The sequence below is a fragment of the Sabethes cyaneus genome, chromosome 3 (genome assembly GCF_943734655.1).
Source record: "Sabethes cyaneus chromosome 3, idSabCyanKW18_F2, whole genome shotgun sequence".
Lineage (NCBI taxonomy): Eukaryota > Metazoa > Arthropoda > Insecta > Diptera > Culicidae > Sabethes > Sabethes cyaneus.
This window is the reverse complement of record NC_071355.1, coordinates 91,763,500-91,782,873: the sequence shown is the minus strand read 5'-3', so window position 1 is coordinate 91,782,873 and position 19,374 is coordinate 91,763,500.

Here is a 19,374-nt window from a genome sequence, read left to right as displayed (position 1 = left end):
TTCGTGTCACTATTCAAAGGATGTCCTAGAGTGGTATGAAGCCAACGGGGTTACTGTCATACCGAGTGACATTAACCTCCCCCTCCAACGCACCGGAACTAATCCTCAATGAAAAATACTGGCCTATTATGAAGTAGGCACTACGGAAGCATCCTAAGGAGGTCCAATCTGAGGAATGAAGAAAAAGTGGGTTTCCGTACAGAAGAAGCTGCAGCCAGATGTTGTACAAAAGTTTTTCAGTGGAGTTAAGATTAAGGTGCGAGCATGGGGGGCTCCGTAGCCGCAAGGTTTTTTTTTGTATGCCAGAAGGGCATTGGGTTAAAAGGCCACTGCGACAGTCTTAATGAGAACCGCAACCGCAAGGTTACCGAGTCTGCTTTGGCAAGTGAGTGGTCGTGGGTTCGAATCTTAGTAGAATCAAGCCATTCGATGTCAAGTGACTTTAGCATGGGTTTATTCTCAGCCCCACCCCCCACCTCATTTACTTTTCCTTCATGCTGAATTCTGAATTTACCCACTCATGACAGTGCAAAAGTCCCTCCTATAGTTAAGTGTACTGATTAGAGGAACGAATGAGTCCTCGCCAGGGACGGCTATAATATGGGATAGTACTGGCAGTGAGGAATAAGTGAGTGAAGTAGATCAAGTGGGTAAAGTGGGTAAAGTAGAAGGAAGGGTAAACCCCAATACACACAAGCACGCATAAAATTTAACAAGCATATCGCTCATTCAATAGCGATTATAGCAAAAAGAAATGCAGTGCAGGTCATACAGCAAACACCCGGGCGATATCACAATAGATCAACTATACTGGTCGCAGTGATGAGTCCACACAGGAAAAAAAAGGTGCGAGCATATGGTTATGGTATTGAAGTTGAATGAAATAAATATGCCAAAAGCTTACTAATGGGTTACATATTATTGTCTAAAAGTTTGAAAAGGATCAGTCAATTAGGTAATTCAGTAAAAAAATTCTAAGCTTTCAAATGAAATGGAAGTAACAGAATGAATGAAAGTAACAGAATTGAGCTAGCTAGCAAAGTTGTTGTACCGGAGCTAATTTAAGGCATACCGAATAGAAAAATAAAAACGTTATATAACTCTTTAGCATATAGAACTTCCAAATTAGTTTTTCATTCGGTGTTAAGTTTTTTCTACCCGACACACAGTGGGGCGGATTTAAAAAAAGACGGACATCTGGTAGCGTAGAAACTACTAAATTTTCTACATTGATGTCTTCACAAAAGTTTCTTGCTTTTCAAAGTATTTTTTTATTGTACCAAAAAAATTGCATTAAGGGGGTGAGTCCAAAATTGATCAATTTAACTTTTTTATTTAAAGCCAGAAATAAACAGTGCCCAAGGCAAAGTTGCCCAAAATGTTATTTGAGGAGTTCTGGTCGAAGAAAAAAAACTTTTATGTCTTAAGGGAAAGAAGTTATAGTGCTACCAGCTAATGTATCCCCTTAATTCCAGTTTTTCTAATTTTTTTGATTACTTTCATTTCTTCACAGTTTTGATCTTCCACAAAGTTTAACATACTATGAAAATACATCTTTTTGCTAAAAGAAGTGTAGCTCTACCCTTTTGGGCTCTCGAGCTATTCCAGCTTATGTCTAATTTTCAAACTAATTTTAAGAGGCTTTATTTTGAAAGGGCGCAGCTATGCGCAGCCAATCTCCGCTACTTTAAGTACTGCAATATACTATGTTTCATGTCATATATATGGCTCGGTGGATCACAGTGGAACAATTGAGAAAATTGCAAAAGCCGTCTTTTTCCAATAGCTTCCAATAGGATTCCTAAGGCTGTGCCAGGCGGGCTTTATTGGGGCCCCTTGCTACTATAGATCAAATTTTTACTCTCTGACAAAACCTTCAGAAATGTTCCTCCCAACATGCTCGAGCATCGTATTTTCGTGGATTTCAGAGCAGCATACGATACAGCCGAGCGCGAATAGATATGGCAGATAATGTACGAATACGGTTCTTCAGACAAACTGACGTGGCTAATCAAAGTTACTCTAGAGCGAGTGATGTGTTACATGCATGTTTTGGCAGACGCAGACGACCTCGACATTTCTTTTTATTGGGATAAATATTCGATTACATAAAATACTTAAGAGTGACTATCCTCTATCATATTGTGTGTTCAATCAGAAGTGGTGACTTTTCAACACTATTAGAATTGCATTACTTACTAGTATTATGATTTGTTACGACAATCAAACCTCGACATCATTACTAGAAACCTTGAGACGGCAAAGGCAATATACGCCAGACTAAAAGCGGAGGCTAGGAGGATTGGGTTACAAATAAATGCGTCGAAAATCAAATATATGGTACGAGGCTGCAAAGAAAACAATGTTCGCCTCCCAAAAACAAAGCCTTGGGTTTATACCGTCTTTAGATATTACCCTTTATCGACAGACTTCGCAACCGGCTGTTAGAGTACAGGAAAATTACGGGACCAATGCAACGATGACTCTCCTAATGATTCTACCTAGCAAGCACCGCCTAGCTGACGTTTGCCTGCCACGGACAGTGATTTTTAACGGTGATGAACTGGAAGTAATTGATGAGTTTGTATGTTTAGAATCTCCTGTCACCGCCGACAATAATACGAGTAGGGAGATCAACGATGCATTCTAGTTGGAAGTCAAGCCTACCTTTCCCTCCGCAAGCCGCAATCAATCAAGAAGCATGCGCCGCCACACAAAGCTGACGATATTCAAAACGCTAATCAGACCGGAAGTCCTCTACGGACTTAAAACAGTAGGTTTAAGTACGGAAGACATTCGTGCACTTGCCGTGAAAGGCGTTGCAGAAAAATAGTGGTTGCAAATGGGAAAGGCAACTAGGAAGAAACGCCCAACATAGATCTAGCCATCGCAACTCCCTATCTCCCCGTTTGGTACGGGAGGTTCATGCTTTCTTCCGTTCCCTTGATTTCAAGAAGTTGAATGGAACTAGCTATTCTTTCTGGTCCCACTTGATTCCTTGGAATTTTCTCTGCCGAACATGTTGCGCAGTGGGCCTGGAAGCTGACAAGAAAGATGATTGGTTTCAGTAATCGTCATTTTCCAAGATGCTTTCAAGTATTGACTATGTTAGTATGATATTAGATTAGATTAGCAGAGCAAACCGAGATCACTTACAGAGTCGACTCTCTTTAGCTTCCGTCCATCCACGTGCTAATAAAACAAGACTGGTTTTAAAATACGGTGACACGTTTTAACCTTACACTTAGTCATATTGATCATGATCCACCGACATCAGACAGCGAAATCATCCAGCAAAATTTGTAGACGACGACAATCTTTCATGTGTTGAACTTCTAATACAATTTTAGATCATCAGCATATATTATTTTGCAGCCAGATTGTATTAACAGAGTGACATCGTTGAAAAAAAAGCAAAGTCTTGAGCTTAAACGTCTTTCTTAGAGTTGATCCTTCTTTATCGACAGACTTCATGGCCGCCTATTTGAGTACAGGACAATTACGGGGCTAGTGCAACAATCCTACTAACTCTATCTGGCAGCACCGCCTAGCCGAGATTCGAACATACGACGACTGGCTTGTTAGACCATCATCGTATATCGAAACTAGCTGGGCGGTTGACGTCGTGGAAGAACAACATGAATAATAAGGCGCCCACGTTGCTTCCTTGTGACACTCCTCTGTAAAGATATACGTACCACGAACTTCAAGCGTAAGATTCTATCTTGCGTGTTTAGTTTAAAATAATTCTCAAGCACTAACTGGTCCACTAATGGTTAATTTACCCTACTCGTTTCCAGGATAACGTTGCTGTAATCGCGCTAGAAGGTTTTTTGTATCTTTGCGAAATCGTTTGGCAAAATGTTCCAAAGCCAAAAAACCTCAAGAGACTAAAACGATGGAAAGCGATAATCTGGATTCAACTCGATGCAGGAAGATAACATGGTTCAGGCATAACATGGTTTGAGAAGTTAAATAGCTAGCGTAATGTTATGAAATGATTTGGTTTATTATTATTTTTGTCTTGACCGAAGATAAGAGGGATAAATCTCCACATGAAACATTGTTGTCAGCCAACTAAATAAAGACTCGCAAACATTGCCACCAGTACAACGTATTGTAATAACAACAGAACGATATAATAATTTTCGAATTTGAATAATTATGAATTGTTGTTGCTCCTTAATCACCTCAAATGTGTACGCTTACTGTGAGCTACAAGTAGCAGATTATTACAATGCTTTAATCATTGATCTGATAATAACAAAATGGAGCTGAGGGTAACGCTAGTTTTTACATGCTTCATTATGAACCAAATTGTAGCGAAGTAAGCTATGATTGGTGACATTATGGACCAAGGGGCGCGAGTAACCGGCGGTAATACAATGTAATTACAGCCGGAGATTCTCATCTCAGATAGAGGTATCGCTGTTCACGCCGCCGCTGGGACTCGAACTGCTAGCATAATTATCCACGGAATGCCGTTTATGCTTCTCCTTCCCTATTGCAAAGTCAACTAGCTCATAGCTACCGGGGGCCAGACACAGAACGGTTTCCCGGCAATTATTACTAGCGAGAATGGTTCTTGATTGCAGAAACAGATGTGGTGAAAGATGAGTGCATGATATCACGTAAATAGTCGTTATGCATTCTGGATTTTGTACCATTATAGGTTACCTACCGCCATTTAAAATTAACGATCGACTTGTGCTTATTGCTTTTTCCTACCTGTAGATGAAATACAATACTGGAGATCAGGGAGCGAAATCAAATCATGTTCACACATTGTAATTTTCGTTCATGTAAATTAATTCTGTTTAATATTGCAATATTCAAACAACGACCACAATATAACTGATGAATAAGACACCTTCAGTTATCAATTTATTGTAATTTAACCACAGTGTAGAAAGCACAGCTTCTTTTATTAATAGCTCAATAATGAAAATTGAACAAATATATCTGTTCAAAAAGGTTTTGATTCTATTTTAGAATGATGGTTTCTCAGATCTGTTGAAAACTTAATCTCTGTGGAATAAAACTTATTCAAAAGCAGAGTGTATTTTCGGACTCAAATGCCAAATGCGGACCTATTTCCTGGTAGGTACGGAAATTTAGAGGAAGTTTCCCTGTTGCAGTTCCTGCAATACCCATTCTATTTTTAATATTTTACCAAGATAGCGCCGTACTGGCAATGAAACCATCTTATCCAACCACAGTTGAACGAACAATGGAAAACATATTTCTAATCTTTATGCTTTGAAGTTCAAAGCTGTCCACATCGATAATGTTCTCCTGGCGTCGTCGAGTGAGTGGCATGGTCAAGTTTCCCACGAATGATTTTTCTCCTGGTTTTCCTGTTTGTCGTGCAAAGACACGAGGGACGGTGGCTGTCGATCAGCATTTCGTGTTTACATATTTTATCATAATGAATTATGGTTTCACCGTTCAAGATTTGCACCTGCCAAGGAGAGGGATTATATTTGAGGCAAAAAATATGGTCCAATAAGAATCGATAGATTGGTTGCAACATTATAAAAGGATTCGTTCGTCCTTTCGAAATTTACAGTTCGATTGTGGATCGCGATTTGTGAAGTTCTGTTTAAACTCTGTTGGTGTTTGTAAAAAGTTTTGTTCGGTGAAAATGGTTAGCTGCAGGTGATTTTTCTAGTACATCTAGTCTCTTTTTGTGTATGGGTCTGCATGTCGCAGCATAGAAGCATTAGTCTTGTGTGCTATTATTATACAAAATATTCAAGGAACCTTGTGTTACTGCAAGTATTATTGCTGATATATTGTGTTTTATAAATCATCCTTATAATCTATTATAAACTACTAGACTACCAATTTAGTAGTGATAGTCTGGCACTGGCGAAAATTATGTAGCAGCTGTTTAACAAACAATTACTTAATTTTATATACTCTTATCTTATTTTATAAAGTTAAGTGAGGTAAAAAACATGGCAAAAGGAGAGGTAGATGGTAATAGAAACAGTAATTGAATTTAGCAGCAGTTTTGGACATCACGTTTTATCCGTCCTTATGGTTCGTTGGCAACCCATGTACCTGCGAATTGTTGAGATTATTTCTGGATGAATGCAAAACATATTGGATTTGATCATTTGAAACTGTAACAAGTTCATTTAGAAGTAATTTTACACTAAATTCCATGAGGTTTTCAGCTGAATGTACTTTTTTAAACAATTATTCGAAAAAATAAAATAAACTTTTTGAACAAACTTCAGGAAATAAAATTTCCAGGAATAAATCTGTCGCACTTGTAGTGTTTTTCTTATCGTTTCTATATTCAAAAAATAATCAGTGCGGGACATTTATCGTCTGGTTAACCCAGAATTCAAAGAGACATTGAGTTTTTGTAGCAATGAATAAATCAAGAACAGGTAATTTAGAAAGAAATTTAGCTCTGTCGTTTCTTCTTAATAAGTATTGTACATATTGCAAACAACCCAATTTTGCGCGATAACACATTTACTCAGTGCACATCTCTGTTTCTTTTGTTTCTTCTATCTTCTGTCTGTGTTTTGTTCTGTCAACAACGCTCAACTCCACTGCTCATGTATAATGTTAAAATCACCTTCCTGCTCGCAAAATAATCCATATGTCCTCTCCACGTGAAACATCACGTAAATTTCTCTACAGAGAGTTACGTGCCTTTCAGTTGAACATTATCGGAAAATACAATTACATCTATCTGGTTTTCACATAAATGCACGCATACTAATGCAAGCTACGTTGAATTCACGTAAATTAAACGGGAAAAGTTGGATAGAATATATTCATTGAACTTTTCTCGTAGTTTCGACGTGAAAATTATTTTGAGTGTGGGCTTGCGGAAGAATGGTGGATGAAGAGGTATAAGAAAAAAAAATTTTTGCTTTTTTTCAAAATTAGGGAAACACTGTGAAAATCAAACACAATAGAGTAACAGTATAACAAATATAGGCGATCAATGATTGTTTTTAGGAAGGAAAACATAGATTTAAAACAAGTTTTGACTTAGCTACCAATAAAACAGTGCCATCTAGTGGAAATCGACATTTTCTAATGATAAAAACCGAGCGCTTTCCAGCGGAATTCCAAACTTTCCGTTCAATACGTCAAGGCAACTTCAAACAGCATACTGAGTTTTATACAGCAACCGGAAAACGAAAAAGTGCAGATTGAATATGAAATTGTCGAAGTTCGATATCTGGTTTGAGAGGTTATCAGTACTTGTACCTTGAAAAACGATATTTCCATTGAAGACTGAAGTTTTTGGAGCGTCTTAGTAGAATACGAAACCTGGAATGAAATAAAAAGAAAACTAATCCAATTTAATTCTACTATGTATATTTATTCTTGACAGATACGTATTTCGCCTACGACTTGCTGGCTTCCTCATTGACTGTTTTCGAACTTCGAACTATTTAATTCCAGATATTTCCATTACAACTGAGAGAAAATTTGTGTGAACGGGTGTTTGGATAAATGCCTGCTGCCTTTCCTGAAAAAATAGGATTGCTCCGTATTGTTTCAGTTGATTTAAAAACTATTTCAAATTTTTGAAGCACTTCAAAAAAAAAAAACTACGGCGAAAAAAGCATGCGAGGTAGCAGAAGCTTAAGGGAAGGAGTGAAACGAAAGACCTGGAAATTCAGATTCGGTCAAATGGAAGCTTTGCGGAATATTTGTCTGTGTCTTACACTAATAGGACACTATACGAACCGTTGCTTTTCAAGAGATGGGTCTTTTCTACTGGTAGTAAAATCAGAAATTCTCACTTATCTTTGTTTACTTACCTGCAAAACAATCACTAATCATATTTTATTAGTGTTACAGTTACTCTGTTATACTTAATTTGCAAGACTTCTGCCTACTTTTAATAAAAAAATCTTTTCCTATACCTCTCCATAGCATCTTACTACCATTCATCCGAGAGCCCGGAAAAGTGATTTGATACCATACGACAGCCAGGAGTTGAATATGATATATTTCGCAACATGAACGCAATAAATAAAAACAATGTTTACCAACTATTTATTGGTTCAGGTGTTGATTAGCAATAAACACAAAAGAGAGTAATGTTGCTGCTTTGAGTAAATTTATTGTCGCGCAAAATAGAGCTGTTTCCGAAACGTACAACATGCGTTACAAAGTAACGACATCTGTTATATTCAACTGGGAAACATCGTTGGCTCAAGCATACTCTCATGCATGGCGCATAATGAAACACTAGCGCCAACTTCTGTTATTTATTATCAGAAACTAGAGGCAGTGTCCTTTTAAACTTCAAAAATAAGTGTTCTACTCGCAAATTTTTATTTTTGCAATTTTTACATTCTTCTTATACACATGCAATCTATTTTTTCGAATTTTTATATATAAATACAGTTACCTAGGAGCCTTCGACCCAAACTTCAAAAGAATGAATCTCCGTTTTCTTGATAAATACTCGTATTCTTTGTACCTAATTCTTGACTTCTTCTGCCCCTAAAAATTATCCTCTACAACGTTCTGTTTAATAATAATTATTTTCATCTAGTTGAATTGCTTAATGCAAACTTCGATGTAATTATTGGATAATAATTGTGTAGGATCCTCCTACAAAGTAAGTTGCCTCTTAAATGGTAGGCTTCTCGCTGCTTGTGTGTAATACATTCAAGATTAAATTGAATCATAATTAGGAGCTACAACAACGCTGGTAACAAGAATCAACAATTACTGTTTAGGCCGCGCATCCGTTGGGATCATAGCTTGAACGTAACAGGCTCATCCGGTTTCAGTTGCATAGTAATTTTCGCACATCCGACTCTGTCTGACTTTGCCTCGGGGTTCTTCAATATAAGTTGCAAAAAAGTCCAGGATTTTTTCAAATAAAAAGTAACATATTTTATTTTATTTTATTTTTATTTTATTGATTTACTTCATCTGACACAAAGTCTAAATAAAGATTAAGTGCTATGAATGGGAAAAGCCGATTTGAGTTGAAATTTATTATCTCATTCTCAAATCGGCATAAAAACCCATTATCTTTTTCTTTGTAATATCACATCAAAATATAAACTTAAATAAACATAAGATTCATAAACAAAAACATAAAATTGTCGTTAAGTTAAGTTCTAATCCTAGCTTTGAATGTGTTTGTCGATACAGAGAAGTCAAAGTGGTTATATACGTCGTTAAAAATAGAACACATCGCCTGGATTGGTTCGTGTTGTCCATATTGTGTGCGGTGGAAATCAAGTCGAAGAAATCCGCGGGATCTTAGCGGTCGAGGTATAACGTTAATGTTTACTATTGCCAGAAGATCAGGAGCATCAATTTCGAATTTCAAAAGTTGAGCAACAAAGACGGCTCTGGATACATCTCTTCTTTTGGCTAAGGTTTCGATGTTCAGCAACTTACAGCGGTCCTGAACATCGAAACCTTAGCCAAAAGAAGAGATGTATCCAGAGCCGTCTTTGTTGCTCAACTAACATATGTAGATAGTATGATTGAATTTAGGCTAAATATAGTAACTGTTTAATTGAATAATTTATTGCCATGTCGCAAAAAGTGTCAATACTATTACTTTTCCCGTTCATTGAATTAAGAAATATAATTTATACATTTAGGTAATCCTAACCTTTCGTGTTATGATAATTGTTATTGAATACTTTCTTTTAGATAACTTCTAGCAGTTATTTTATTTTAGAAAATTCTAACAATTATTTACTACCCTAGTTGACATGGCAATAATATAATATCATAATTTCTTTACTATAACATCAGTTTCAAGTATTTATTCTACAAGCACGTTGAAATTGAAGTTTAATTCGCTACAACGCGGATTTGTATCCTTAAACTAATGCTAGCTTTAGTTAGACAGCCCTGTTAAATTATTTAAAACAGGTTTTCTTCTGCATCTTCATTCTTCTTCTTTGCATTCATTTGCACTATCTATACCTATAAAGAAGGATTTCTGTCTGTCTGTCTGTCTGTCTGTCTGTCTGTCTGTCTGTCCTGTGTTCCTTATAGAATCAAAAACTACTGAACCAATCGGCGTGAAAATTTGCATGTAGAGGTTTTTGGGGCCAGGAAAGGTTTTAGTGATGGTTAGAGACCCCTCCCCTCACTAAGAGGGGGGGCTCCCATACAAATGAAACACAAATTTCTGCATAACTCGAGAACTAATCAAGCAAATAGAACCAAATTTGGCATGTGGGTGTTTTCGGTGACAAGAATTTATTCTATGGTAAATTGAGACTCCCTCTTTATAAGGGGAATTGTAACTCCTCTCCCCTTTAAGAGGGGGGGCTTCCATACAAATTTCCTCATAACTCGAGAACTAATCAAGCAAATGGAACCAAATTTGGCATGTGAAGGTTTTCGAGGGCAGGAAAATATTCTACGGTGAATTAGGACCCCTCCCCACTCTAAGAGGGGGGGCTCCTGTATAAATGAAATACAAATTTCCTCCTAACTCGAGAACTAATCAAGCAAATGGAACCAAATTTGGCGTGTAGGTGTTTTTGGAGGCAAGAATTTTTTCTGTGATGAATTAGGACCTCTTCCCACATTAGGAGGGGGGGCTCCAATACAAATGAAATACAAATTTCCCCATAACTCGAGAACTAATCAAGCAAATAGAACCAAATTCGGCATGTGGAGGTTTTTGGAGGCAAAAATATTTTCTACGGTGTATTAGGATCCTTCCACACTTCAAGAGGGAGGGCTTCTACACAAATGAAATACAAATTTCCTCATAATTTGAGAACTAATCAAGCAAATGGAACCATATTTGGCATGTGGGTGTTTTTTGGAGGCAACCATTTTTCCCATTATGAATTAGGACTTCTTACCTTTTTAGGAGGGGGGGGCTCCCATTCAAACGAAATACAAATTTGCTCATAACTTTAGAACTAATCAAGCAAATGGAACCAAATTTGGCATGTGAGAGTTTTAGATGGCAGAATTTTTTTTCTGTGGTGTATTACGACCCCTTTCCCTTTTAAAAGGGTGGGCTTCCATACAAATGAAATACAAATTTCCTTATAATTTGAGTACTAATCAAGCAAATGGAACCAAATTTATCATGTAGGAGATTTTTGAGTCTTGAATTTATTTTATGATAGTTAGAGACCTCTCACCCCTGTGGTAGGGGGATATGGACTCTCATACAAATAAAACAGAAATTTTTGCGAAACTCAAAAACTAATCCAACTCGAGAAATTCGAGACTCTTCCATAAAACATTAATCAATAACAAGACCACAAAAACTATCTATAGTAACACTAGATCATTCAGGACGAGCCGGTCGCGAGTGTTGCCGGTGACCCGCCGTCGGAAGCGCCGCCCACTGGGGGGCTTGCAAAACTCGAGATAGTGACAAAGATCATCCGAGATTCATGATTTATGTACAACACAGGTTAATTTGTGGCAATACGAAGTTTGTCGGGTCAGCTAGTTACTTATAAACGATCCTTTATCCGGTTTAGTCTTTCGGACCAAAAAAAATCATCCTAGTTTTGCATGTTGCAAAGGATGCAGCTACGTGCTTATAGACATCTTATGCTTTCAAAACATAAAAGCACCCACCTAACTTTTTCTTGCAGGCATCAACTGCTGGAAAAGCTCCTGTGCTTCGCGATGCTTTTCGCGGTGCTGACATCAAGCGTTTCGAACGCGCAAGTCACCTTCTCGCGCGACTGGAACGCCGGTAAGCGGTCACTAGTGGAAGCAACACAACCGACAACGGAATGTGCTGCACTCTGGCGTTCAATTAACAACCTGTGCGTTGCTATTACGGTAGGGTGGCGAAAATAGCGGTGTACCTGAGATTGATGACTTGATTAAACTTTTTTTGCATATTTCCAGAAAAACGTTCAACATCTTACACTGTGCGAGGCAAGATCACTTCTCAAAACCATCCAAACAGATGATTCATCGATGGAGAACAACAGTGCTAGCAATGGTCCACTATTTTCGAGCAATCGTTTGTAACTGAACACTGATATGAAAACTTTTTGCGCTGAATTATATTGGGTAAACGGAACTGGATGATGTTTAAAATAATAATATGCAGAAATACAAAATGTCAATTGCATGTATGCAAAGAAGCTCAGATGCAATAGATGCAAAGAAGCACTTTTTTGGTTAATTTAATTTGTGTTTACCTCTTTACTGCTTGGATATTATCCTTGAAGAATACCCGATTAGATATTTCTCACCCGATCATATAAATAAACCTCTCCAAAGACACTACGTCTGAAAAATTTCGCATTTGTACGATATAAATACTATTGTAATTTTGGTGGTTTCAGTAGGGTGTCACATATTTTTGTTTTTCCAAATGCACCCGAACAGGTATGATTTTTTCAGAAAAGTTGTGGAACACATTAAGGTGAAACGGGTGGGGTACCGGGGATAAGCCTAAGGGAAATGATCATTTTGTCAGATCTGAGTATAAATATTGCTAATTTTTCTTCGCAGAATCAGTGTTTATTCTGTTTTCAATAAGATATGAGACTGTCACTGCTTTCGATAGGCTATTTCACAAAATACAGTAGGGGAATTGTGTATAATGTGCCCCCCCCTAAGAATAAATGGAATAAATATCTCTGTTATGCTTCCCCAAATTAACGTTACAGCTACGAGTATATCTTGGTATTTGAGCTGAAAACCAATTGCAATTGTTTATTTCATTTAGTATTGTAAAATAAATATGCTAGGAATTATTTAATAAAAGCACCTAAATGTTGTGTGTCTCGTCTCTGCGGGGTAAAATGCCCCACCTGCAGTATAATATGCCCAATGCGGTAATTTGAGTATTTCTACCAGTAACAGACCAACTCTATTTTGTAGAAAGTAAAACTATTTCCGTTGTTTTCAATATATCGTATTTTTGAATAAAATAAACCTAGCTTTGGCCTTCTGGCGCACTTTTTCTTTTTTGCATGGGGCACATTATACTGCAGCTGTGGCATATTGCACCGCGTAGTTGAATAACTTGGAATTTGGACGTTGATAATAAATTATTTCCACCACGGTTACTCTAGAATACTAATTGAATTGATTAATGGCAATTAACTTCAACTTAGATCTGTTTACCTATGTTTATAGCCATATTTGCAAGGGGGGCATATTGCATCACCGCAAGTGGGGCATATTGGTCTGCTTTTACTTATTTGGAAAAATATTTAATGCTAAAGCAAGTCAAGCGTTTCATACCGCAATTTTTGGCACGGATGTCTTTTTAAAGTTCACTTCACGCAATCGAATCGCAACAACCGGTTATTTACAGATTTTGACAAGAAACTAGCTTATGGAAACGACGGCAAAAGTTACATCGGAAGCTGCTCAAAAACAAATTTATTTTTGTTTTGTTTTTACAGCATGTGGCAACTGTCATACTTGCATAGTAGGCTAGTTCCATCAAATACTATGGTTTCTGGGTGGTTTTGCATTTTTATTTCGCTTGTTTAGGGAAAAACAAAGGGAGGGCACATTGGCCAGGGGGGGCACGTTATACACAATTCCCCTAAATTTTTGAAACACGCCAAAAACTACAAGGTATGCAGCCCTAAGGGTTGTACGCAAGCGTGACGTAGGACTATATCAGATCATTAGATAAAAGACTAATGTAAAGTGCAATTCTGGCACATGTTTATTTATAAGAATCTGTGAGTGCCATTGTTTAAATGAATGTTTCAAAGAGAAGAGCGAAATTTTCAGATTCGATTCTTCATTGAATGCAATGGTGGCTTTGAATTGAGACATAGAAATTTCTTTTAAAAATCACTTGTGTGCATCATAGAGGTTGAAATAGTATAATGAATGATCACAGATTATTGTATTAAATATTATTATGCGTAGCTTGACATGTTTCAATAACCTTACTTTAACTCGCTTGTGGCCTTTGAAAAAGCCATTGGTTACAAATAACATGAAAGCCAAAGCACGTTCATCGCAAATATGACGTACCATTCGAATGTCCTTCGTAAGTTAGCGGCGTCGATTCACTGTCTCTTGCTCTTAGAAGATTTTATTAGTTTACTTTCACAGCTTACCGCTTGTTACATAGCAGAAAATATGGCACATTAGCATTAGCATTAGCATAGGAGGTTGCACACATCGTAGATGGCTATATAATCGCATTGTATCCAGCTTTTTACGCGCTATAATGGCGGACGCTATAAATTGTGTTCGTAATATGCGAACAATCTTTTTGACAGCTCTGCATCCATCAAAACTGGGCACTCTTCTCCTGTACGGCAGTGTTGCTCTTTCTTTCGTTTACGCAAAAGAAGGAGAGCAATAGTTTTGTTTACATTTCGCACATTTTTGCTTTCCTTCTTTGGCGTAAACGAAAGAAATTGCACGGTAGTGTTGCAGATTTGAAGTATGCAGAGTTGTCAAAAAGATTGTTCGCATATTACGAACACAATTTATAGCGTCCATCATTATAGCGCGTAAAAAGCTGGATACCTGGCTACGTCCGAACAACCGCAGGGGAAGTGGGAAGAAAAAAATGTCTACATGGACAAACAGGTGGGGGGGGAGTGGTGGTTGAGTCAATGTCCACGCTTGTCCATGGAGGGAGATGGGGGAGGGGGGATGGTGAAAATTGGTATTTTTCTGTCCACGTCGCATCTGGATGGCCCCTTATGAAACCGAAAGGTTTTGGCGACTAAAGTCACTGTATAAACTTACTTACTTTAGTGGCAACAGCCCGTTGCCGATCCTGCGCCGAACGAATTATGCTCCTCCAGTACCGTCGGTCCTGGGCTGCCGTTCTCCAATCCCCACGAACACCAGCTGAACGTGCATCGTCTTCGACAGCACACACCCACCGGGTGCGGGGTCTGCCTCGGAGTCTACGGCCTCATCCTGGTTCTCTGCTGAAAATAGTTTTGGCTACTCTTTCATCGGGCATTCTGGCCACGTGTCCAGCCCACCGCAACCTGCCACATTGCACTACCTTCACTATATCAGCATATTTGTATACTTGGTACAGCTCGTGATTCATGCGTCTGCGCCACACTCCATTTTCCATTTTGCCACCAAGTATAGATCGCAGAATTTTACGCTCAAAAACCCCAAGCACTCGCCGATCAGCTTCCTTTAGCGTCCATGATTCGTGTCCGTAAAGGGCCACCGGGAGGATTAGTGTTCTGTAGAGCGCCAGTTTTGTGCGAATTTGCAAACTACGGGACTTCAGCTGGCTACGTAATCCGTAGAAAGCCCGATTCGTGGTTGCAACTCGTCGTTTCACTTCGCGGCTTACATCGTTGTCACATGTCACGGGTGTACCAAGGTATATAAATTCCTCCACTACTTCATATCGTTCCCCATCTAACTCCACCTCGGCACCAACATCACTTGGGCTCCCACGTTCCCTGCCAGCAACCATGTACTTCGTTTTGGCGGTATTAATGGTAAGTCCCAATCTCGCAGCTTCCCTTTTAAAGGGCCTAAAGGCCTCTTCCACTGCTCTACGGTTGATTCCGATGATATCGACGTCATCCGCAAAACCAAGAAGCATGTGAGATATCGTGATGATAGTTCCATTCCTTTCCACGTTTGCTCTTCGTAATGCACCTTCCAAGGCAATGTTGAATAGCAGGTTAGAGAGTGCATCCCCTGCTTCAGTCCATCCAACGTCACGAAAGCAGCTGAGGTCTCACCCGCTATTCTAACGCATGATTTGGATCCGTCCAGCGTCGCACGAATCAGCGTAACTAGTTTCGTCGGAAAACCATGTTCTAGCATTACCTGCCACAGCTCATTTCGTTTAACTGAATCATACGCCGCTTTAAAGTCCACAAACAGATGGTGTGTCTGCAAGTTGTACTCCCGGAACTTGTCTAGCAACTGGGGTAAACTGTCTAGCGCAGGGTAAACATCTGATCCGTCGTGGAGCGATCCTCACGAAAACCAGCTTGGTACTCGCCGACGAAGGGTTAGCAGAGGCTAACGGTCTCAGTCTGCGTAACAGGATACGGGAAAGCACCTTGTAGGTAGAATTGAGCAATGTAATTCCTCGATAGTTTTTACACTCCATTCGATGTCCCTTTTTGAATATTGTAACTGTATAAACACTAGCTGTAAAAATGCTTACATGTTTCCTACGCGACAATTGTTGGGCCTATTTATATCAGGTATACCTCGACAATACGTACCCTCGTTAGTACTTACCCTCCATAATACGTACATTTTGCCTCGATAGAACGTATGCTCGATAATACGTACATTTTACGTACGTACGTAGATTTTCCAGCAACACTTTATTTGATTCATTTCAAGCTTCACAAAGGGCAAAATCAGTGATTTACAATATTAAAAATTAACTGCAGCATTAAATCAAAACCACTAAAATATATATTTGTTCAATAGTGTATGCAAATTTGCAAATTTCATGCAACATTAAGCATAATACAACAATACTTCAAAGCATAAAATTATGATTCGATAGTATGTACACTTTGGTAATACGTACGCTAAACGAAGCAAAAGTGTACGTACTATCGAGGTATACATGTAGTAATAGAAATTTTTATTATATACTTTTTATATACAATTAACCACAAGTGCCTTTACATCGGATGGAGACTCAGTATTTCAAAAAGCTGTAATTTTGTTCTTGATTTGTTTACTTCATCTCTGGACGATGCGGTGATGAGTAATTTTTGTACAAAAATTTATCAGACAGTTTTGTAAACATTGAGAGAAAAATGAAAACATAGTTTTCAAATCGACAAAATACATGAATTTTTTTTAGCACTGTCACTAAAAATAATCAAAAATTTCTCTCAACGGTTTAATATTACTAGAATGATCTGTAAACCACTAAATAAGCACAATGTAAGTCGCTCACGCAAAATCCAATTTGTACAGATTTTGGACCTGCTCGAGAATTCAATCTTAGTATATTTGAAAATGCATCCAGTGAATCTTTCATCACAATTACCGCATTATTCTCACGTTTTAAAGAAACTTAAATTTACATAAACAAACATTCAATCAATGATTTTAACACGCTTCCAAATGGCCTTTTTCCCCACCCGCGAAAGAAGGAAACCAGTGATAATTGAATAGTTTCCAGCGTAAAAATATTTATTTTTCAAGACATTTATTATTTCAGAAAACAAAGCGTACGATAATGATGGATGGGGTTGAGTGTGATGAACATTAATGATGGCTGTTCATACACATATTCAACTGTCAAATGCTACTGCTTTATCGCGCACATACTGTTGCGACGTGTTCAAGCTTCCCAAGCTGCGATCGCTTTGTAAGTAGAAATATCAATACAAAGCTTTAACTCGCAATATGCCGCCCAGTTGAAATGTGCCTGTTGAACAGTTGCGTTTTTAAGGAGGATGTTAAAATTTAAAATATCTCGGGCAAGGAAATATTTAAAAGTGGAACTTAGTATTGTTCATATGATACGACATATGAAATTCGTAATATAAAATAGACATTAAAATTTAAGACATCTAAAACGGGAAACCCATTCTCGATCCTGAAACGTCACCGACCATAACTTGAGATAGCTACACATTTTGCCCCCAGCATTCATCGGATAGTTTCTGGTGCGAGAAGCTTCCATCATTGCCATCACGAGTGGTAGCTCTCTAGTCGCTGGATGTGTGCAAAGGAGGATGGAAGCGTGATTCGACACAAACTGAAGATTAAATTTTAAAAAACCATCAAATAAACGCAAAGCCGCCGATAGCCAACCCGAGGAGAAATAAGTGTATAGCATTCAAAATGGCGGCTTCCTCCAAAGAAGCCAAAGCCTCTTCATTATTGACCAGTAGTCAATCATCCGTCCGCCTTTCTACAGAAGATCAATCATAGCGTGAATAATAATTCTGCATAAATACCTTGAAGATGGAAACTATGGCTACGCATTCGGGCGGAATGCCCTCCGATCACGGGTTCTTTTGCCTTCCTGTGCCTTCTTTGAGTGGCTCTTCGCTGATTTGTGTGAGCAATTGATTTCCATTTGCCCAGTCACAATTGCCGACAAAGATGTAAGATACGCTGGAAGTGAAAATGAGTTTCGAAAAATACATGGAACAATGAGTGATTTGTTAAAAGAAATAAAATATTCCGCGTTCTTTCTTATTGTTGTTGAATATATTTAGTTCGATGCGACGTAGGCAAAAAATAAATGCCAAAGTGTATTTTTCAAAACTGATGCAGTTTCTTTACTGGAGTCTGTTCAATTTAGAATTCGGCTGCACAAAGTTTCCAATTACTTCATGAGGGAATAAAGTACAACAATGTAATAATATGTTTTATAGACTTTTTATAAACTTTAATATATACAAGAAAGATTATTATTCATTCTTTCTGATAAAATTGCTAGCTTTGCGCTGAATACCTTCAAATTCCATCAATACCATCAAATTCTCAGTGACATTGTCAACCGTATCTACTATCTTTTCCAGCCATCTGTTTCGATTATTTTATCACACTTCTTCAATTTATGCTTGACTATTGCGCAATATTTTTTGATGTGGCGCAAATCTGGACAATTTGGTGGGCTCAATAAAACAATAAATTTCAAGGGTCCATTTCATCGTCCATCCAAAAACGTCGTATTTGGTCAGAACTTGGTTGTACAAGAACACATACGGTTTTTGGCAAAAAGATTCTGTTTCAACGTCCTGTTGGAATGCTTGTTGGCATGGTACGACCAATATCCTTCTCGCATACAGATTCGCCGAACTGTACTATGTGACACAATGAACCTTTTCACCAAATCACATCCGGAGAACCCAGGATTATTCCGGATTTCACTTACTTACCTATTGGTCCATGTCCGTCGATCCGGCAAAACAAAGGGATGAAATCAGGATCTGCACTGCCGACGGTCATCCGCCATGGTTTTCACCTGTCGCCGGGATAGATTCTAGTCAACAACCCGGATGTCGTTGGTTATGTTACGTCGCCATGAGCCTAAGGGTCTGCTTCTTCTTCGGTGGGATTATCAGTGTTCGCTACTATAGACTTAGTTTTCACTAAATTGACTATGAGACGTGCTACGGTAAGCTAGCTAGCTGCCGCCATAAAGTAACGTCGATCTTCTTCTAGATCCGCTTGAGGATTACCTTACAAAGTACTTTGAGAGTAATACAGAGTAACGTAATACCATGCCACTTACTGCATTTAGTAAGTCTCTTTTTTTGGCTGGTAAACGGCTGAATAATGCGTACCGTCGGTGCCTTGTGCACGTGTAGGCATAAAATAGACCACACAGTGGTTCATAGCCTCTTATTCAGTAACTCCTATTCCTACCTACTCGTGGTACCAGCCGGGATACGAGCAACTTTGGTGGAGATCGGGTAACCAACCCCGGTAGAAGTGAAGGTCGTATGCTGACAG